The sequence below is a fragment of the Podarcis filfolensis genome (assembly GCF_964270895.1).
Source record: "Podarcis filfolensis genome assembly, chromosome: 11".
Taxonomy (NCBI): Eukaryota; Metazoa; Chordata; class Lepidosauria; order Squamata; family Lacertidae; genus Podarcis; species Podarcis filfolensis.
This window is the reverse complement of record NC_139613.1, coordinates 44056353-44079369: the sequence shown is the minus strand read 5'-3', so window position 1 is coordinate 44079369 and position 23017 is coordinate 44056353.

The window sequence follows — 23017 nt, the reverse complement described above, 5'->3', positions numbered from 1 at the left end:
GTTAAAGTATGTGGGAGCTTTCTTTCACCATTAGTTTTGCTGAAACAGCTACATGTGGCTGCATTTGCAATATGTTTATGAAAACACCTTGTAATGTGATTTTATTGAGACTGAGGCCGAGTGAAACAAGCTAGCCATGACTAGATATCAGCAAAGGTAAGATGTAGGCCTTTCCAAGCATCTCAATGACAAAGCACCAGACAGCATAAAACAAAACAAAACAAAACAAAACAAAACATTAAAACCAGTTTGAAAAATCATCATAATAAATCAGCATAAGAAGAAAGAGGAAAATATCTTGTATCTATCTATCATCTATCTATCTATCTATCTATCTATCTATCTATCATCTATCATCTATCTATATCATCTATCTCTCTATCTTTACTGCAGTCCATAGACCCACACAACAGTTTTGAAACAAGATACAGTTAAGACAACCAAACAACAGTCGAAAGAGACCAAGGTAGTCATTTTGCTATGTCTTGAGCATGATGGTCTTTGTTTCTTGCGACCTCTGAAAGAAACTTTGCCACGGTCAGTGTAATATCATTTGACCTATCTTCCAGAAGGTATTTAATATGGGAGGCTTCATATTTTCCTGGCAAATTTGCTAGTAAGGGTTTGATCAGTTGATCCCTTGCTTGCTCATACTGCCCACAATGCAGTAGGATATGGTTCATGCAATCGACATCCTGAGAACATAACCAAAGCCTATTCTGATAGGGGATGCTTCTTAGTCTACCATTTAGAACTTCCGATGGAAATACATTTAATCTAGCTTTGGTAAATAAACACCGATAGGTGGGTACGGACAAATTCCTATGATATTAGGCTAACTGAAAGTTGTGCCTGAATTGGATTCCAGCTGCAACCGGGCCACAGATTACATTGGATCTGGGTCGCAGGTTGCTATGTGAGATGTCCCAAAGCCTTGCCTCAGGAATACAAGGGCGGTATTGTGGTCCAGTTGATACAAAAGGGATGGTGACAGTCCAATCGAGGTGGCTTTTCTGGCCATAGTTTTCAGCCATGAACTGATAAACTCCTCGTTGGTTAGATGTAGAAGTAATCCCTTCCCCAGGCCAAGGAAAATATCTTAAAACTAGGAAGCATGGAATCAAACCATAACGAAAAACCACCAAAGCTGTGCAGAATAGAAACATTATTCATGCTCACCTGAAAGTCAACAAAGCTGAGGCTAACCTCCTCAGTCTAAACTTCCATGGAAGCAGTTCCATAGTCAGGATGTAGCCAGAGAAAAGGCCCTGTCCCACATTCCCAACAGCTTCACCTTTTTAGGTGGTGGGACACACAACAGGGCCTAAGAAGAAGATTGAACCTGCTGTCAGGTTCAAATTGAAGGAAATGGTCTCTCAGATACCCTGCCCCCAAGCCATGGGATATGGTTTGTTTAGCACTAAACAGCACTAGATAAAGTTGCTGTCGCAATGAAGGATGTCTGCGAAGGTCAACTGTGAGACTTTCGAAGAGTTAGCACCTGGGATTTAATATACAAATTCAGCTGTATTTTAGGTATATAAATGTACTGAAGATAGAAGAAACATTCTTCAATCAGACACAGACTCTTTAATATGTACATGTTACATTAGATTCTAAATTATACAACAGCATTGCTTCTTTCCGCTAAGGGAATATGCTGTGTAGGAATAAAGAAGGATTGGAGAAAGAACTTGAAGCTGTGGGAATTAATTATATCTTGCAGTTGTAGTTAGTGAAGATGTGAAGGAATCTCTTGTATTTCCACTAGACCTAATTCAATGAGTGATACCTGTCTTGCAGCATTCAAGAACACCTATCATCTGGGGGGGAAATGCAGTACATTTGCAGTATGTTAGGAAACATCTGCGGAACTTCTTGATTTGCATTGCCAGATGGTGTAGGTCAGGTTCTGCTGAACTGAAATCTCCAAGATATCCAATGGTCAGTACCAAGGCTGGCTGGGGTCAGGGTGCAAAAAGGCTGAGAGGATTGCAATGAATGTTAAAATATTTTTCAGTGGCTCACTAGTGGGTGAGAAATTCATGAATATTTTACAGAAGGCATTCTGCAAGGTAATGCAATTGACAAAGTTTTTATTTATATTGTTCTGAAATATGTGGCAGAAATATTATTGCACTGAAGCTATGTTGTCATTGAAGGACACTGAACGAAAATGCCCAGTCATTAAATGATAATCCAGAGAGAGACCAAGATTGGAATGTGAAGAATTGGTGCAGAGGTGCCTTGCAAATCTGTCCACACTCCGTCTCACAACAGACTGCAGTCATGTTATGCCCATACACACCAAACCAAAAAGTCTTCCATTATTCTCAGAGATGTTCCCACCAATCAAGCCTCTACTCACTCCAGGTTGACAAATCCAGTTCCATCTTTTGAAAGGAAGAGCTAAAGGTCCCTTAGGAGAGACTGCTGTCTGCGAGGAACAAATGTAGCAGGCATGAAGAAGAGGCAAAAGCGCTGGAACAGAATCCCAATATGTCTCTAAATACTACCAGAAGATGCTTGATTTTGATTGCTCTTTGGAGTTTCACTGTCGTGCAAGGGAAAGGTCTTCTGCTTTGGATTGGGCATAGAGGTAAAAGGAAGGGGTGAGGGCTCCATAGCTACAACTTAGCTTCTCAGATGAAGGACCTGAATCACCAGAGAGGACTATTATCTACAACTGATGATCCTACCTACAAAAGGTTCAAGTCTGTCAGCACCTTAAATTTGCCACAGATACAGCTTTAGTTTCCTGTATCCAGTCCCAAACCATGTCTTACCAACAGGCAAACTGAAGACAGGAATTGAGCCTCAGTCAGGCATTGATTCTAGTTGTTCCTTCATGCTACGGTGGAACTGAAGCTGCTTTCTCAGCATAATGGTTTCATTTTTTGTCATCTTAGATGTATTCCTGTTTCAGTGAGAGTTATGGGTGGTGCAGAGATGGTGATTTTGATTCTGCTGCATGTTCCTCCTCTCTGTTATGGAGAAATGAAAAATGGCTATGCTAACGTAATTGCTTCCGCCCATGACCTTCTGCACTATGGATCACGAAGTTTCGCTGGCTCATCTGTGGATAGTGGCAACAATAAGAAGAAATAAAGCTATGTTACCCTTTCCTGTCCATAAATTGTTTCCATCAGATAATTATTAAGGTTTTTCTAGTGGTATATAACAAACATAGATTTACATAGATCAATAGCCTTTTTTGAAAAACTTCTAAGTTAGACCTTCTACTGGATGCTGTAAAATGTGATCACTTCAAGGAATGATATTTTCTCTGAAAGTTTGGAGATTATTGGAGCTTTTGCCCTCCAGTAATGAACTTCATAAAACAAGAAAAGAGACATGGAAGATGTTGAGATAATAAAGTGCTAGCCAACCCTGAGAATCAAATACTAGTAAAGTTACTGTTTTATTAACATCTTAATAGCCCCTTTGTGGCCTGTTCCTATGAGCTGCTATACTGAGATCGTAAGTTCATAGCAATGTATATATAGAGCCCAGTTCAAGAATGAGGAAAGAATTTGTATTCTTAATGCTTGTGCTGCTACCAGACCTTACACCAGTCTCTGCAACCTGGTGCCCTCCAAGTATTTTGGACTACAACTCCTATCAGCTTCAGCTAATACAGATGTGCTGGTTGGAGGTGATGGAAACTGGCCCACAACATCTACAAGGTGAAGGCTGTCTTACACTTAGCATGGCTCTTCTTCTTCCAAGCTTAGTTATACTGTGTCATGATACAGTAACCATTCCTCTCTTTTTATAAAGGTGCTAGTAATTGGCCCTGTATTTACCAGTCTCATTTTTTCATTTGGCACAACAGAATATTTTATTATTTTTGTACCACTTGCAGAGCAACAGATGCTGTTTTTAATACCCAGTTTTAGCATAGCCGCTAAAGACAATTCATGAGATCATCCCACCTATTTTGGAATGTGTTATCTTAACCCCATATACAACCCATGATATTTGCTGACACAGTGATGTGTGTGTGTGTGTGTGTGTGTGTGTGTGTGTGTTTGAAACTTTTCACATATTTGTGATAAGGGTTCCCTTTTACTCTGAGGCTATTGACAGCCAGAAGTCATTCCTAGGTATTCTGCAACAAATTCTTGCAATTACTAGTACATGAGATTTCCAGAGAGGTGACATTATTTACCAAATATCTCAGAGATCTTCTGAATATTTGCCAGATAGTCATTTTTGTTCTGTGAAGAATGTTGCAGGGTTTGTTACATTTTTTTAGTCCTAGTAGGTTCAATGGAATTTACAACTGTGTATGCAAATATTTATAGCATCCAGTCTTGCCTTCATTGATAGGGAATCAAGGATGTAACAACTGAGTCATATTGCTTTGCGTCTTCTCTCTCTCTCTCTCTCTCTCTCTCTCTCTCTCTCTCTCTCTCTCTCTCTCCTTCCTCACGTTATATAGAAAATTCCAATTCCAATTTAGCAATAGATGGTCTGCAATGTTAATTGATTACTTTGACCCACTAGAAGCTTTGCACCACCATCACCTGAAATCCTAGCATTTTCTAATTTTTATTTTGGCAAAAAAAAGCCAAATTGAAAAGAAACAAAGTATTCTGCAAATGCAAGATATCCACAGTTCATAATTTCAAGAATCCATGATTACATTCATGATTATACTCAGATTTTGGGTGTTGCTGTTCTGGATTCATGGCCAAATCTGCAGGACACGCCTTGTGAATATATGGAGAAATCAAAGATAGTGACATCAGTGTTACTGATTCATGTAAGTTCAGAATCCAGCAAAGAAAAGGGAAGAACTACAGCCTTCTATTTGCCATGCCTTAAATTCATTGTTCCAAGGACTGGTCAATTCAGCCAGAGCCCTTACCAATTGCTGCAAAACATGTGAGATTGGAATGATTACTGGGGTGTAAGAAAGAGCTAGCACTTAATGGCTCACAGAGGGCAATACTTTGGGCTGCATTAGCCCAGTGTCTCTGTGCGTGAGAGGCAGGAATGAGCATTATACAAGCCTGTTTCCTCCATAAACAACAACCAGCCAGATGGGGAAGGAAGCAGCATGACCCACCAATCTGCTGAAAAGCACAGTGGCTGAAATGGATTGTTTCCTGCTATCCCTGATTGGCTGTTGATGTGGCATTTTGCCTTCCCTAGAGTGTTCCTTCTAATGGATGAGGTTTGTGTCTCCCATTGATTCAATCCGCCTCTATCGACTTCGTTCTTTTTCTTGTTTGCCACACCCTTGGCAGAAGGAGGAATGTGGAGATAAGGAAAACGAGAGAGGGAAGATGTCTGGGAGGTACTTACCTGCCCCCCCCCCAGCTGGAGCATATCTCTCAGTGTGCTTCTGCCTAGGGCTGTAAAGATTTGCTGCACCAAGCAGAGCTAAAGTTAGCTAATAATACCACCTCTCAGGTATAGCTCAGGTTCAATCTTAATGGTGCCATTGTCTCTGGCTATCCTTGTCAGTCTCCCTGAGCATCTGAAATACAGGGTTAGAACCGGAGGCGCCAATTTCCGAGGGAGAAGGGGGAGGGCTGATGTTGTGTGGACACGTGATAATGTGCACATGACGTCAGGAGAAGCTGGGGGCGGAGCCAATTGCAGTGGCAATGTGGCAGCAACGTGGCTTCAGTGGCCAACTTGTCTGAATTGAGATGTACGTTGTACCTCAGGTTACATACGCTTCAGGTTACATACGCTTCAGGTTAAAGACTCCGCTAACCCAGAAATAGTGCTTCAGGTTAAGAACTTTGCTTCAGGATGAGAACAGAAATCGTGCTCCGGCGGCGCAACAGCAGCAGGAGGCCCCATTAGCTAAAGTGGTACTTCAGGTTAAGAACAGTTTCAGGTTAAGTACGGACCTCTGAACAAATTAAGTAGTTAACCCGAGGTACCACTGTATTTTAATTAATTGATGTCTGTTTTGATGCTTATTGTGTTGTTTTTATGATGTTAGCTGTTCTGAGCCCAGCCTTGGCCGGGGAGGGCGGGATACAACTAAAAATTTATTATTATTTATTATTATTTATTATTATTTATTATTATTTATTATTATTTATTATTATTTATTATTATTTATTATAGCTTCACCTCCTCCTGCCACCGCTACCAGCCAAGGCTGCTTCCCCACTTCATCCTCTCTGTGGAATGCTTGGCTTTGGACTTAACCTTCTCTGGCCCCTTTGAACATTGGGGGAGGCCCTCCCCAAAAATATTGGAGGGGCCAAAAGGGCTCGACCCCTAGGAGATGATGCCCCTGGTTAGAATAATTTTTTTTCAGAGAGGTCTCAACTGCTGCTTTATGCCAGGCTTTGCCAACCCAGTGCTCTCCAGATGTTTTTGGATGATAGCTCCCGTCAGGCTGATGGGCACTGTAGTCTAAAAACATCTGGAGAGCACCGGGTTGGTAAATGATGCTTTGTGTTACGTTCCCCAATAAAGCTGTGGCCTGAGTAATCTCATTTATTGCTGTCTGCCTCTTTCTTCCTCCCACAGCAATTAGACCTTTTGTGTGGTAAGATATTCCTTTAATTTACGAAAGCTTTCCACAGCAGTGCTCTGGCTGCTTTGTAAGTTAATAAGGAAGCTCTGTTCTCACTTTCAACATCTTAAAACCCTGCACTATGTGGTTTCTTAAGCAAGGGTGCCCAAAGGGCAAAATCAGCAACAATTGTACTTTTATTAGATCCAGCGTTGTTGGCCACTCATTTTCAATTTTGTCACCAGCAGGAGAGAGAAATACTTGTTTTCCAACCAGAAAAAGTTTTTGCCTTCCTTGGTTTTTTAAAAATACCCTGTTTAGAGAAGCCCTGTTTTCTTGAAGGACAATTCTTGCAGCAGGTTATTTGATCCTTATTCTACCTTATCAGGAAGAAGTGTAAGGTAAAGGTAAAGGAACCCCTGACCATTAGGTCCAGTCGTGACCGACTCTGGGGTTGCGGTGCTCATCTAGCTTTATTGGCCGAGGGAGCCAGCATACAGCTTCCGGATCATGTGGCCAGCATGACTAAGCTGCTTCTGGAGAACCAGAGCAGCACACGGAAAAGCTGTTTACCTTCCCGCCGGAGCGGTACCTATTTATCTACTTGCACTTTGATGTGCTTTCGAACTGCTAGGTTGGCAGGAGCAGGGACCGAGCAACGGGAGCTCACCCCATTCCGGGGATTCGAACCGCCAACCTTCCGATCGACAAGTCCTAGGCTCTGTGGTTTAACCCTACAGAAGTGTAGGCCACTGAAAATGATACAACTTTATGAAAATGTATGTATTTAGTTTAAATATGTATATAATGCCTTCTGTCGCAAAGGATTTGCAGGGAAGACAAATGTCAACATAGAAAGGTTATTATACCATCCCAGTTCATACATTACCTCCAGATGAGATTGCATAAAATTTAATTATTAAAACCCTGCCAACATCACAATCACAAATAAAAGAAATTAAAGATGATTTGTTTTGTCCATGGAAAGCTTCCCCAAAATGCAAATTTGGTTAGAGCAGAAAAGATTCTGCTCCAGATCTGCATAGCTCATAATGGCTTGTTCCAGTAGAAGCTGAAGAAATCCTCAAACCTGCTCCTATTACAGGATGGAGTGGCTTGTATGATTTGTAGGGCTGGTCAGTATAGGGCAAGCATCCCTGACCTGATGTTCTCCATCGCCTAAAGTTTTACAGTGGTTTGCAATGCAATCCTATTATGTCTACTGAGAAGTAAGTCCCACTGAGTTAAGTGGGGCTTACTCCCCAGTAAATTTGGGCATAGGACTTCAGCCTTGAGTGGCCTTTTTGGCCATAACTCTTTAGTAAACGAAGGTGACCTCATTAAATCTCTGCATGTGAAATATGCTTTGTCAGGCAAACCAGTAATCCAAATCCCTTAAACTCTAATCTTAGCTTGTTTCAAATTCAGGAATGAAGAGGGATGGCAGTAGTAACACTAAGGGAAGTGAAAGAATGAAATTTGTTTGATGTTGAAGTGAATAACAATTACAGCATGGAGCTTAATCTTTTTAAAAGCACATTTACATGGAAAATGAATTTATAACAAGGTTGTTGAGCCCCAGAGGATGCAATAAATGATTGGGTTCCCCCCCCCCACAGTTTCGGATGCTTTCTCACCCTCCACTGCCTTCCACATCCAAAAATTCATAATGAAGTGTCTCTAATGTTAGAGAAAGTGTATTTAATAAAGAGAATATTAAATATAGTGCATGGCTATCAAAAGGAACACATTTTTGTTGAAAATTGGCTTCCTCTGTTAGCAGGAGAATAAAGAAAAGCTGTAATAATAATTCATGAAAATGACCTCTCTAAGAAAAGATTCCTTTCAAGCACCCAAAATGGGTGCCAAGATCAAAAGGTGAGCTCTATTATGGGCTGATATTTGCAGGCAGCTCTCATTTGATCTGACAAAGACGCATTCATGATCAGTGTGTGAAAATATCACATTATTCATGATAAAAAGTTGAAGGCTGTAAGTTATATTTTTCTCTTTAAAAGACGGAGCTGGAACAGCCTAATACCAATGGCTCAAACTGTACCCTTTTTTAGAATGTAAATATTACTGAAAAAGGAAAAAAGAAGAAGAGAAAGAAAGAATGGCATTTGCAGCATGTTCTTCACATACAAGGTATTCTTTCGAATGAGCTTTTCATCTTCCAGATGTTTCTTTTAGAAACATATGCACTATCCTACTCCTGTTTGTGAACTGCTGCTGAGGTACTCAGAAGACAAAAAGTAAGAATGAACTCACTTGATTAGAAATAAGACCACAAACATAGGGACTCCTTATATTCTCCAACAGCTGAGCTCATAAAAGCTTAGAAGGAAAGGATATAAAGCTGTTTCAGAAATGTGTTACTGCATTGGCTTAATTAGCAGATGGCTAGATCACTATTTGGATGTTTTTGAGAGCCATCTAAATTTATCTCTCTTTGTGTGTCTGTGGTTTATACAATTTGCATAGTATTGTCCAAAAGAGGTTTCTGAACTACCATCAGAACGTCATAAAAAGATGAAGGTTCGAAGTTGCTCTACAACTTTCAAGCCATTGTTTTTCCTAACAAAGATCTAACAAAAAACATTTCAGGAACACTCAAAGGGCAGCTTGAACCTGTCGTTGTACTGGATGGAATAGTCATTAATGATTCTATATTACACAAGGGCCCCTTCAGGGTGCTAACAAGACCTAAGATAGTAGGTCTAAATGTAAGAAATCAGTACACTTGTGTAGCAAGTGTCAGATCAGGCCTCTCCAAGCAAGCAAAGGATGTTGCCACAGTAGTTGTCTAGAGACTAGGGATGCTAGAAGAACCTGATTTCTGTGAATTCTGGTGTGCACTGACCTAATCCACTCTTCCTGGATGTCAGGAATGTCAGTAACGTCCCTTCCCAGAGCAACAGTGAGGACTCCAAAGGGGAGGGGTGGCAGGCTGGGGAAAACAGAGGTTTGCTTCCTTCCCATACAGTGGTACCTCGGGTTACGAACTTAATTCGTTCTGGAGGTCCGTTCTTAACCCGAAACTGTTCTTAACCTGAGGTGTGCTTTCGCTAATGGGGCTTCCCGCCGCCGCGCAATTTCCATTCTCATCCTGGGGCAGAGTTCACAACCTTAGATAACTACTTCTGGGTTAGCGGAGTTTGTAACCCAAAGCGTTTGTAACCCGAAGCGTTTGTAACCTGAGGTACCACTGTACTGGGGGGGTGATGCAAGCTCCTCCAGTCCTGGAATGCAGGCTGCAAATTCCCAAGATAGCGTAGGTCAGACAGAGGCAGGTTCAGAGGAACTGCAGCCTTTGGACATTGCTCCAAGGGAGGTGGAGATGGCTCCACAGTGAGGTGGCCAAACTGCCCCTGAGTCCCCACAGACATGGCAAAGAAGTACGGTCCAGGCTTGGCGTCAGTCCCACAGGAGGAGGGGCGGCCAATGGAGGATGTCCTGTGTGAGGAGGACCTGCCCTTTAGTGAGCCCAACGCTGTCTTCTGCAGAGGACTGAGCTGTGAGCTCGGATGAAACTACTGTGTAGATACTAATAAATCTAAGTGCAATTAAACCGCCAGCTTGCCACGTTCTTGGTGTGAGAGGGACATCTGTAATCTTGACACTGGACTAAGAAGCAGATTGGAAAATAATCCTTGCTGGATCAGACTGAAGGCCTACCAAGTTCACTATTCTGTTCACATAGTGGAGCTACGAGAAACTAGAATACCCGCCAACATTTCTTCAATGAAAGTAGGGATGTCCTTTTTAATAATAATAATAATAATTTTTATATACCCCACATATCTGACTGGGTTTACTCAGTCACTGGGTGGCTTCCAACATATATAAAAACACAATAAAACATTAAACATTTTAAAACATCCCTATACAGGGCTGGCTTCAGATGTCTTCTAAAGGTTGTATAGTTTCTTATCTCCTTGGCTCGGGGTGGTGGTGGTGGTGACATAACTCCATACCCTCCAACATTTCTCTGATAAAAATAGGGACATCCTAAGGAAAAGAAGGAAATTCCAGGATCAAATGAGAAACCAGGGCAGCTTCTGTAAATCTGAGACTGAAACTGAAAAATAGGGACACTTGGAGGTTCTGAAGCCCACGAGCAACGTATGAGTGCAATAGCACAATCCAGCCCATATTCCCCGTGACTGCATTCAGACTTCAGAGGTATTATCCCGCCAATACTGATGGTAGTATAGAACCATCACGATTAGCAACTATTGATAGCCTTACCCTCCATGAATTTGTCTAATCCCTTTGCAGTAGCAAATTCTATAGTTTAACTATGCATTGCAAACTGAGGCACTGAGGTTAGTTTGCAGGAGCAAATGGTGCCTATTTTGCCCACATAGTCATGTAGTTGGGTGGAAATTTGCTGTTTATAGTGGGTTAGCATCCGTAGCCATTTTCGTGGCTACAGTCTCTCTTTTATGATAAACCACAATTCTGAAAATGTCAAGGACTGTTCCACTGCAAGAGGCTATTTTTCTTTCTCCACTTGTTCATGTATCCAAGTGAAAATATTTGCCACTTGGTTTTGGAATCAACTTGAGTTTTGTTTACTTGTTGAATCCAAAGGACAAAGACTACGTTTGGAACTGCGTGTCAAAGCTTTGTGCAGCTCACATATATTTCAACTGAAGTGAAATTTTAATAGCTAAGATATCACCCCAAGTAAACAGGACAGATAATGGAAACATAAATGCTGACACAACCTTAACTATAATAATAATAATAGCTTGAACTTCTTCAATAATACAACATGTTTTTATTACATCCTTCACCAACACATTTAGATTAAGTGTTTTTAGAGAGATAAATCAAAGACAGCATTATGATTATATTCTTATTTGGCTGTAATGCATCCTGGGGATTTAAAAAACAAAAACCCAAATGTAAGTAACTCTGAAGTACTTAACACTTAGCTCATTGAGGCATTAAATGTTATAAAAAGTGACCTTCAATGCTGTCAGATATGCGATAATAAAACAGACTTTGTTTTTTGGGCACATATATCAGGGGGAAATGAGTTGTTAATCTAGAACTGCAGGTGTAATCATCCAGATCAAATATTTAGTTATGTGTTTTTGGTTGATAGCACCTCTATCCCCCTTGTGGAATGGCAATGGAACTAAAAATAGGGCAAGGATAGAAGGGAACAAAACGTGAGATGGTGTAGATTGTTGCAGCTCCATTGAACAAAAAAATTATTTGAGGATATCCTATGGTTCGAAATAACATACCCTCCAACATTTCTCTGATGTTATAGGACATCCTATTCCATACTACTAAATTTATTATTTATATCCTCTCCACTCTGACTGGGTTGCCTCAGCTACTCTGGGCGGCTTCCAACATATATAAAAACCTAATAAAACATTAAACTTTTTTTTAAAAAAAACCTTCCCTATACAAGGCTGCCTTCAGATGCCTTCTAAAGGTTGTTTAGCTACTCATCTCCTTGACTCAGGGATCGTATAACTCCATACCCTCCAACATTTCTCTGATGAAAATGGAGATGGCCGAAGGAAAAGCGGGCCATTTCAGAATCAGATCAGAAACCGGGACAGCTTCTGTAAATCTGGGACTGTCCCTGGAAAATATAGACACTTGGAGGGTCTGGAGTCCTCAGGCTGACAGTGGTACCATATGCCTTCTCTAGTACAGGAACACCAGCTACATTAAATCCATCCCACAGGACAAAATAGAGAATTCAGTTCATGCAAATGACTGCTTAGAAAAAGATGATGCTTCACCCAGTCTCCACACTCCCACACCACTGACTGTGTTGGCTTCCAGATTTTGGGATGGGTGCTCCTCACACATGCAGTTTTTGGATAGCGAACACACAAAATCCTTGGTGTAAAAATGCCAGCCCGTATTTCCTTTCCCCCATTTAATCCAGGCTTGCTATTTCTGGAAACAATCCAATAAATGACAAATGCCTGTTGACAATGACCTGTTTGCGATATTTGAATCACCCTGTACAATACTAACCGCTCATCTGGATCCCCCTATAATTTGGAAAATCAAGCATCTATGTGTGCTTTGTTTTCAAGAATATTTGCTTCCAAACACCTCAGACATCCTGAAATTTGCTAATGTTTTGCTATTCAAGCAGAAAATTGGACTCCACCATCTCAATACATCATGCTGAAGGTGGCTTAGCTGTCAGAGTTCTAATCCCATGAGCCGCTGCATTTTAAACAGCAGTGCATGGGATCATGGATTGTTCCTTGTCCCTGCTTTGGGACCTATTTCCAACTCAGGAACTGGCATAGCAAAAAGGATGCACCCTCTTGTTCCACCTCTCTTCAGCTTGACCTTGCAAGCACCACTGCAGTATGCCATGGGCATTTAAAGGTCTGGGAGGGATGAAAGCAACCAATTACTAGGCATCTGACTGGTCAATTTTATGAGCTGAGGACCAAATCCATCCCACTGTTCCTTTGTATTAAAGCACCATTTGTATCACAGTTGTGCATCCATACATAATAGAAAAAGAGAGAAATTGACCTTAGCGAACTTGTCAGACTAACCATATTTTCTATCAGTGCGTCACATAGATTTCTGCTGTAGCACAGTGATTTGCAATGAGTAGATAAAATGTTGCTTGTCAAATGCAGTTAGATGCAAGAGCTGGGGGACTGGGGGTGGGGCTGGCAATGGGGGGGGGGTCCCACCCACCCACTGCCTCTCTGGTGTTTCACTGCTGTCTGCTCCCAGATGCCGTAGATTAGAAGGAAAACCACTCCATGGCGCAGGAGGCTATATAGATGCCTTACTATGTATGAGGGTAATGCATACTACATGCATTAAAGCAGGGGTCACCAACCTTTTGTGGTCCCATAGGCAGATTTGCAAAGCAGAGAACGGTGTCTACTCTCAAGGGTATCTTTGAAAATCACTGACCTAAGATATTAAGCAGGTAATTTTATTATACGCAACCCCTTTCATAAAGGAGTATGAAATGGGGGGCATATTTGTCGTCTCAACTCCTTCTTCAAAGATGACTCAGGAGAATGGCTCATGAAGGGAGGAGGTTGTGGCATAAAACACATGTGGCCCAGGGCCAATGAAGAAGGGGTTGGAGCTTGCCTTATAAGCTCCCCTGAGATCTTCAACCTAGAGTTTTCCCTCCCTCCGTATAAGCAACGTTGGCTTTTGTGAGTCTCATGTTGTAAGTGGGCTGAGTAGGAATTTTTTTGAGGTGGGGATTCCTGGATTTGCCTTACCATCTGTCAAGGAGCTGTTAAGTGTGCCAGGTCAACCATAGGGTAGGCACACACACACACGGCATGGAATGCAATTAGTTATTTTATTAACAGAAAATAATAACGCAGCATGTTCCTCTGGTTCATCTTAATCCAGATGAGACCTTGCTGTGAGGAAGTTGGGGAGAAAACAATCAGTCTACTGAGGCATGATTGGGTTAAGGAGACCCTTTAGAGATCTTCCAGTGATTTATGCCTGGTGGGATTTTAAGGGTGCCTTTAGGCCTGACATGTACATTTTGAGTGAACACTGGATGGTGGGGCCTAGGTATGCATGTTGGGTTTATACCCAAGGCAAGAAGGGAGTAATCTCTTCCCCCATCCTTTGTTGGGTAGTCTACAGCTGCATCATTTGCCCAGGGGCTGGAGGGATATGTTAAACCCCTCTTTTGCCCAAACTCTCTGAATTCGGTTTATCACGCTGATTTATATTAAGGTTCTCCTCTTCCCAGTGGGGCAGGACTGTGAGTGGGAATCGGTTCCCTCGCTCGCAGGGGGCATGGCCAAGCCCCCTGCATCACTGAGTCCTGAGCCTGTGTCATGCCCCCAGCCAGCCAACCTGGCTGGCTGGGGGCATGGTTTAGTTGCATTTAAAAATGGCTGTGGACACACGGACTCTCCCTTGTTGTTCCATGCCTCCTCAGATCACCCACCCTCCCTCCTTCTAGGTTTTGCTTCAGCTCCTGACCTTGCTATGGACCTCGGTTGGTCGCCGTGGTTGTCCAAGGTGCCTGGTGGGAATTTTTTTCCACTTAACAGATTGGCACCAGCCACTTGGTTTTTTGCCTGCCTTGTAGCAAATTGTCATGACTTTGTAAGGTTTGCGGTTAGGCATCGGAAAATGTGTTGTGTCAGAGGGGAGGTTGTGGCCATCACCTACCCCTCCCCTTGAAGGGTATTCCGTTAAAGGAATCCGGCAGTTGTGGTTCCTGTCCGATGCCCAGGTGGTGGCTAGGGCCATGGCACAACTCCTGGTGACTCTAGGGGAAATCTTCCAGTTGATTCACATCAACAAGCTCCCCCTACAGGTTGTTAACCCTTGTGTGACTCCCTGCGGAGTGGGCAGTAGTCATGTATAGTTGGTTCAGATCCAATGCCTAAGCCAATACCACTCACATTCTGTAACCAATAAAGTTGCAGCATTTTTTAGCCCATTAACCTAAAATACTGGTGTCCATGTGTTTTATTTTATCACCAAGCAGGGGCGGGGCCTCGACTCACAAATAAATACTGTATAACCATTTTCTCAATCATTGCTTGAGTCTTCTTTGTGGGTGTCGGGGCCAAGACATATAATTATCTACAAGTACCAAGCAACTAGGGTATTTACCTGGAGAAAAGGGTTGTTGCTTCTAGAACTGGAAATCTGACCCGTTCTGAGCATCCTCTTTATTGCCTGTTGGATCAGCTGAATTTCTGCTGATGAAGTGCTGGATTAAGTTCGCTGAATAGAGCTAGTGATTCATTGTGAAACCCATTTGCTTTTGCTTCGTATATCAAAGAGGAAGGTTCCCACTGTGGCAAAGTGGCAGGAAAGATTTTGCTTTTCCACAACACTGAGCAGGTCAACATGAGGGGCTCTTTCCACTGATAGCCTTTCATTCAAGTTCCCTTTGTTGCTGGGTGATGACATCAGTGTATTACTAAAAAGGCACCTGAAAATCAGAAAGAGACCAGCTGTCTCTGGGAACTACTTACACCTATATAAAGCGGATAACATTTTGTTCTTTCAGTCGGATATCTGTGGAGTTGCAAAGCATAATTGTACCTTTTGCACCGTGAATGGTGTTTTTCAATGAACTTGCCACCCTTCTATTCTCCCGACTCTATTAAAATAGGTGAAGAATAGTTCTCCTGAAAAAATCACAAATGAAAGACAGGTGTGTGCACAGCAAGCGACAGCAAATATCAGCATGTTTCTGTCAGTTATGTAGGAAACATCACGTATGCTAGACACTGCAAGTATTAAAATTTGTAATATTTTGGCTTATAAAATTACTGCTTGCAAATTTATTATTTAATAAGCCACACATGCCTCCGTTCTCTGCTTTCTCCCCCGACCTTCCACCATCCTCAATGGAACATGAGATCAAGGTAGCAAAAGTAGCTTTGTAGAGAAAGTGTCAAGCTGCTACGTTTAACTTCTGAGTGTGTTAACTATCACTGAGTGCAATTACAAGTGTTCCATTATTTGTGTAGGTCCTTGCATTCAAAATCAGTGAAAGCACCAGGAGCCTGAGTCAATAGCAGTCACTGAACTATCCATTACTGAGAGAGAACTAAGATCAAAAACAAATGTGGAATTGTCCACCCTTTTAATGAAGGAATGGGCAATCTTTTTTTCAGAGGGTTTCAGGGCACAGTGAAAGATGAAGAGCAATCTTGCTTGACCCCATGTTTGCCTGGTGGATTATCTTTTGCTGTTGAAGGGGAAATATTTTATAATTCACTCCCCTGCAAATTCTGAGGAGCTTTCGTCTCTCATATACTGCCTTGGCACTCTGATATTCATAGCAATCATAGAGAAGGAATATATTTGAAGGGGAGCAAATATTAATAGAGCCGTTGGTCTGTAGCCCACAGAATACCCATCCTCCCTCTGAAAACGAAAGCCTGTGAGATCTTTCCAGTTCTTGAATAAAGAGCAGGATATTTCTCTTTAGAATTTGGGGTTAGATGCATATATCTTGAAGTACATCACAGCTGTTTTGTCTACATGTCACCTTCAGGATCATGCAGAGAACAGGAAATATTGTCATCACCATGATAGCATTCTGTTCAGGAAAAACGTTAAAGTCTGAGTTTATATGCCTACTGAATGCGAACCCCTAGGGTGCCCCTCTTTCACCCAACACCCAATGTTTGCAGACTAGATCTTAAAAGAAGATGAACTGTTTTTGAAATTACACACCCACATTTTGGGCTTGGTAGAAACTTAAAGGTGGGTAAGTGTGATTTACCATGCAAGCAGCAACGACAGTCTGGTTTCCTGGACAAAATTGTCGGTTTGCATTTCTTAGTGCAGAAAGTATTAATCTGGTTTATAGCGATTTTTCCTACTCTACTTAGTTCAAGAGGGTTCTGGAAGCTTATCTGTGTGAAAGAAACAAGCAGAAGGTTCATGATGTTTGGGTTATTCCTTCAGATAAGCTGAGCACAGCTGGCTTAAACTGGTTCTGTTATCTCTATCGGTCAAGGTCCTGCTGACTATAAATGTAGGGCCAGAAGGAGCTTGGGTTTCACTTTCTCTTTCTATCTCTTTTCCTTCTGGTGTGGTGTTCTGTACACAGTATGCTTAGCGTTAAGGTTTAGATTTATTATAAGTTATTGTAAGTTTATGTTAAGTCTGCTGCAACTGGATTCTTATGGACGGTGCCAACCCTGAATGTATGGGATTTGTGACCATTATGCTCATTTGCCTTCAGTGGCAGTAAAGCTCTGCTGAATGAAATCCAATTGCCTCTGGCCTACTTTCTGGGAATCCAGCAACATATTTAAGTTTTTACTCTGCTAACTATACATTGGAATCTACTCTGGATCAATATTGAGTAGAATTCCATGACAAAAATTATCTTAAAAATTGACCCTGACCCTGTGGCCCCCTGTCCAACTGAAAAACATATAAATTGTGGATGCAGGGAATTCAGTTTTGAATTTGCTATGATCTCTGAAGATAAGAAAGTAAGAAATTCCATACTGGATTAGGCTGGAGGCACATCTAGCCCAACTTTCTGTTCTCACAAGTTTCTGACCCAATTCCTATAGGAAACCCACAAGCGGGACCTGAGGGCAACAGCACTCTCCTCATTTCTGATTCCCAGCAACTGGTTTACCAAGGCATACTGCCTCTGACAGAGGATGCCCAACATACCCATCACGGTTGGTAGCCACTGGTAGCTCTGTTCTCCATGAATTTGTTTAATCTTCTTTTGAAACCATCCAGGATGGCGGCCATCACACCTTGTGGGAGTGAATGCCATAGTTTAACTAGGACTGTGTGAAGTGGAGAAGGTCCCCCTTCCCACCCCAATAAGGGCTCAAAAATTACAACTGTGGAAAATTGAGGGAGAGGTGCACCTCAATATCCACTGCAATGCTACAGGGGATGTGCAAGCACTTTTCTCAAAATGCGCAGTGTAGCTTTTATTAGCAAGATTTCTTCAGCACAGCCTGTTGACAGCCAAGCCGTTGGGACCATAGAAGACCAGTCCTAAAGGTTCTACACTGGCTCCCAGTACATTTCCAAACACAATTCAGTGTTGATGCTGAGCTTTAAAGGCCTAAACGGCCTCGGCCCTGTATACCTGACGGATACCTCCACTCCCATTGTTCAGCCTGGACACCAAGGTCCAACTCTGAGGACCTCACGGCAGTTCCCTCACAGCAAGAAGTGAGGCTACAGGGAACCATGCAGAGGGCCTTCTCAAAAGTGGTGCCCTTCCTGTGGAACACCCTACCATCAGATGTCAAGGAGATAAAGAACTACATAACTTTTAGAAGACATCTGAAGGCAGCCCTGTATCAGGAAGTTTTTAATGTTTGACATTTTATTCTGTTTTTATATGTGTGGGAAGTCGCCCAGACTGGCTAGGACAACCTAGCCAAATGGTCGGGGTATAAATGTTGTTGTTGCTGTTGTTATACCCTCCAGATGTTGTTGGACTTCAGTGCCTATCAGCACCAGTCAGCATGACCAATGGTCAAGAATGATAGGAGTTGTAGTCCAACCAAATGGCAAACCCTGGTTTATGCAAATAACAAAGAAAGAGGCAGTTTTGGGGTTTTGTAAGTATTATGATTGGTGGTATTTAACTAAGTTTTACTCAGAATAGGCCCACTGAAATTTATTAACATTACTAAATTAGGGCCATTAAAGTCAGTGGGTCAACTTTGAGTAAAACTTAGTTGAATATTACCCGACAGCTGTCCAATTGCTGATAAAACACGTCCAATTTCAGCTAAATCTCAGGCAGTTTTTGTTACAGTGATTTACATAAGAACACCATGGAGCCAGATCTCTGAAGAGCACAAATTTGAGCTGGGTAGCTGATAAAAACAGGCCCCTTCATTATTGTGTTTTCCTCCCTTTTCTCTAGGGTGCAGACACGAAGCTCATCGCTAGACATAATTTAAGCATTCATTTTCTCACCCCAACTGGGAACAAAGGCGATCTGAATTTCCTGAAGTCTAAAATTAGGCTAATGTTTGGCGTGAGAAAGCAGTATTTTTTAATATATAACAGCATAATGCTATTATTGTAATGCCGCACAATGTAGCAGCTGCATGAATAGTCTCTATTCATCTTGTCCTCTTATACGTTAATTATGAACATGTTACCTATTATCTCTCCATTGTCTCCCAGCTCATGGACTTAGCAAAACATTCAGCTTGGGTGACTGTCACAGTGAAAAGCAGGGGAGGGGAGCGCCATTACCTGGGTCCCTCCCACCTCTTGTTCTTTCTGCTGATACCACTAAAAGTAATGAATGTCCTTATCTGTCTGCAATAATGCAGTGTCTAGTACATAGTGCATCCTCTAATGGGTCAGACCAGAAGAGTTCACAACTCAATGCACTCCAGCAATGCTGCCTTCATACTAATTGTGTCCAATCAAATAACAAGCCCTGTGCAAACTTTAAATCATTTAGGTTTGTTAAAATGCCACAGCTAAAGTTCACGGAGCCATTTTCAGGGTGCATATCTATTTCCTGCTGTGATCTATTCCAGAAATAAAGGATGAAAGCAGATTCTGAGCAGAGCAACTCACAAGTCAGCAGCTTATTTTATTTGGAAGCACGTAGATTTCTTCTGCAGCAAAACAAGGAATGAATCGGAAAAGAAAAGAAATGTTAGTCCCAAGCTTTTCATTCATAGATTGCAAAAGATTAATTTAACTTAGTTTTCCTTGGTGCTAAGAAAGCACTAGAGGAAATAGAAGAATTTGGACAAGTAGCAGGTTTTAAACTCAATAGAAAAAAGACAAAAATGCTAGTTAAAATATATTACACCGGTGAAGCTAGCCAAACTCTATAAGGTAAATAACAAATGCTGGAAATGTAAGGAAAAAGAAGGTACCTCATATGTGGTGGGAATGTAAGAAAGTAAAATGCTTCTGGGATATGATATATAATGAAATTAAGAAAATGTTGAAATATACATGTATTGAAAAACCATTTCTACTGGGAATTGTAGGTACAGACATTAACAGACAAGATATTAAGCTTTTCCTATATGCAACAACGGGAGCAAGAATTTTATTAGCACAGAAGTGGAAACAAGAGGAATTACTGACAAAGGAAGAATGGCAACTGACGTTAATGGAGTATACGGAAAAGGCAAAATGGTGGGAAGAATCCGAGAACAGCGGGACTAGAAGTTCATCAAGGACTGGACTAAATTTGTAAATTATTTGAAAGACAATTGTAGTCAATCAAACACGTTGGTAGGATTGGAAGAAGCTTTGTAAGGAAAGGTACAAAAACCACTGCAGAGAAGAATAAGAAAATATGATGCTTTGATGTTTTTGATTTGAAAGCAATGGTTAAGTAGTGAAAATGCAGAAATTTGAAATGAAAGATAGAAAATCATAAGGAAGGTTTGAAGGAAGTCATGGCCCTAAAAAGCCAAAATGTATATAATATAAGAGGAGAGATTGGAATGGAAAGCATTATTGTAAAATTAATAAAAATGATATGGCCAAAAAAAAATGTAATTTAGTTTTCCAAATCATTTTCAAAGAGCAACTTGTTTTGAGAAGCTTAATGCCAAGCCAACTATCATAAAATATGCATTGATGATGTTGATACATATTTTCCTTTGGCTATATGGATTTGTTACTCAGGGCTGCACTTTCTTTCCTTCAGTAGATACATTGATTGATTGATTGATTGATTGATTGATTGATTGATTCATTCATTTAAAGTGGCTCCAGACTGTCCCAATTTTGTGGGAGGGATTCAAATGCATTCCATAAATTTAGGTATATGTAATTAAGGTGGATTAAAGTGTTCTATCTCACTACAAATCCACTTTTTGGGGTTTGGAAATTGACCGGCAAATGCATTCAAAACCATATGATAACTAACTAACTAACTAACTAACTAACTAACTAACTAACTGAAAGACACATAAACATTCTGCAAGCAAGTCAGGATAAGTACAGGATGAATGTTCTAATAATAATAATAATAATAATTTATAACCCACCCATCTAACTGGGCAACCCCAGCCAATCTGGATAACTTCCAACAAAATATAAAAGGACAAAATATCAAACATTAAAAGCTTCCCAAAAAGTTTTATAATTGTTTAACTCTTTGACATCTGAGGGCGGGCGCAACTACCGAGAAGGCCCTCTGACTGTTTTCCCATAACTGCCCCACCAACAGATCAGAACAAATGCTCAATAAATGCCAGATATAATCCAACCTCTATTACCTGAAGATGCTCTGACTGATTTGAGAGGGCTAGACCACTTGTTATACACCAATTCCATCTGCCTTCATTCTGAAATTGGCATGTACTAACTAGTGTGCCCTGTTTCTTCCTCTGCCTTTTTCTTTCCAAATGTTCCTTTCCACTAAGAGAAAGTAAACTCACCTCATCTTCATTTAGACTGCGGCAGTTAAGCCAGCATCCCTGTTATGTCGTGTAATGTGAAGGCGACCTTGAACTAGGTGAAAACGACATTACTTTCTCAGTGTGCATTCTGTGATTACTTCAGGTTAGGGTTCAAGAGCATTAGCAGAGACCCAGCTGCCTAATGGCAAGACATCTTGAGCACTTTCTGCCTTTCTCCTGCAGAGCCCAGCTGCCTAAGAGGCAGGCTCTGTTGCAGTTCCATTAAAGAGGCTGGAGTTGATTAAAATGTCACCTATGCTGGGTGCTATGAACTGGGCTACTTTCAAATGTGCTATCTGCATAACCTTTGCAAATCATATCTAGCAAGCTATGAAACATAATCACTGTCATACATTAACTAGGGGGTGAACGATCCGAAAGGTCATACAATGAATCTAAATTCCTATATGATGCAAAATGTGAATTGGTTTAGCTTTCTGCATTTCTTGAAACCCATCACGTACTACCTATGTAAAAATACAATACCTCAGAATGCAGCAGAAAAAATTGTGAGTGGAGGTACTCACTTAAAAGACAGTGTCCATCTAAAAGGCATACAGAAGGGGTGTAGATGTCTGTGTAAGGTGCAAGGAATTGACTGAAACCTAAGGGTCAGAGCTACTGTCATTTTAGCTTCCTTATCTATTGGCACTCTAGGTTCTCATGAGTAGTACATAGGAAAAAAGTGTGTGTGCCCCCCCCCAATATGCTGGGTATAGAATAACTGAAAATTTCATGTGTAGACAAATGTCAGTTCCAGTGCTTTTTTCTGGGGGGGACACATACCCCTAAACATTTTGTGAATCTTTGTACTTTTGTCTATTTACTGTATTTATTTTTCCTGATTTGAACTATTAAAATTGGGATTTTCTTGAGTCAAAATGAGAGTACCCCTAAACATTTTTAAAGAAAAAAAGCACTGGTCAGTTCTATACTTCCTAAGAAGAAATCTTTGCCAGCTAACAGAGGCTGATCAGGACAAAGCAAGCAAGCAAGCAAACAAACAAATAAACAAACAAACATATATTGGCATTATTTGGCTGGCCAAAGTAAGGGTAGCTTTGGAGATCCTGCACATTTACAGGTGTGGAACAGAAAGTCATGACTACAGTTATACTTACACTAGAATAATATTAGTGCACGGCCTCTGCTGTGTTCACCATCCTTTGTTCGCTAGCAAGGACTTACGTACTTCACATGATGCACAATGGCTCCAATTTCCCCTTTCTTTTCAAATAAGACTGCAATCCTCCCACATTTATCTAAGGGGAAAGTCTTATTTATCCCAGTTCAGTGCACGGAACAGCAGCATGCTTTTAAAATACTCTCCTGAGCCCAATTCAAGTGTTCAAGCAACACATGTGAGCGGCTAAAGTCTGCGTGGGACCCATTTGGTGTGTACTACCTTAGCTTCCCTACATTGAACAGAATGATTCAAAGGGGACTTCTAAGAGGATGGATGCATGCACAAGTGAGAAGCCTGAAAATGCAGGCCTTTAATTTTTTTTTAATAAAAAGACATTTTTCAGATTCTGAAAAGACTTATAGCAAACAATCCCCATATGATCTGCACAAGAAACATTCCAAGCATATACAATTTAAGAAGAAGAAGAAG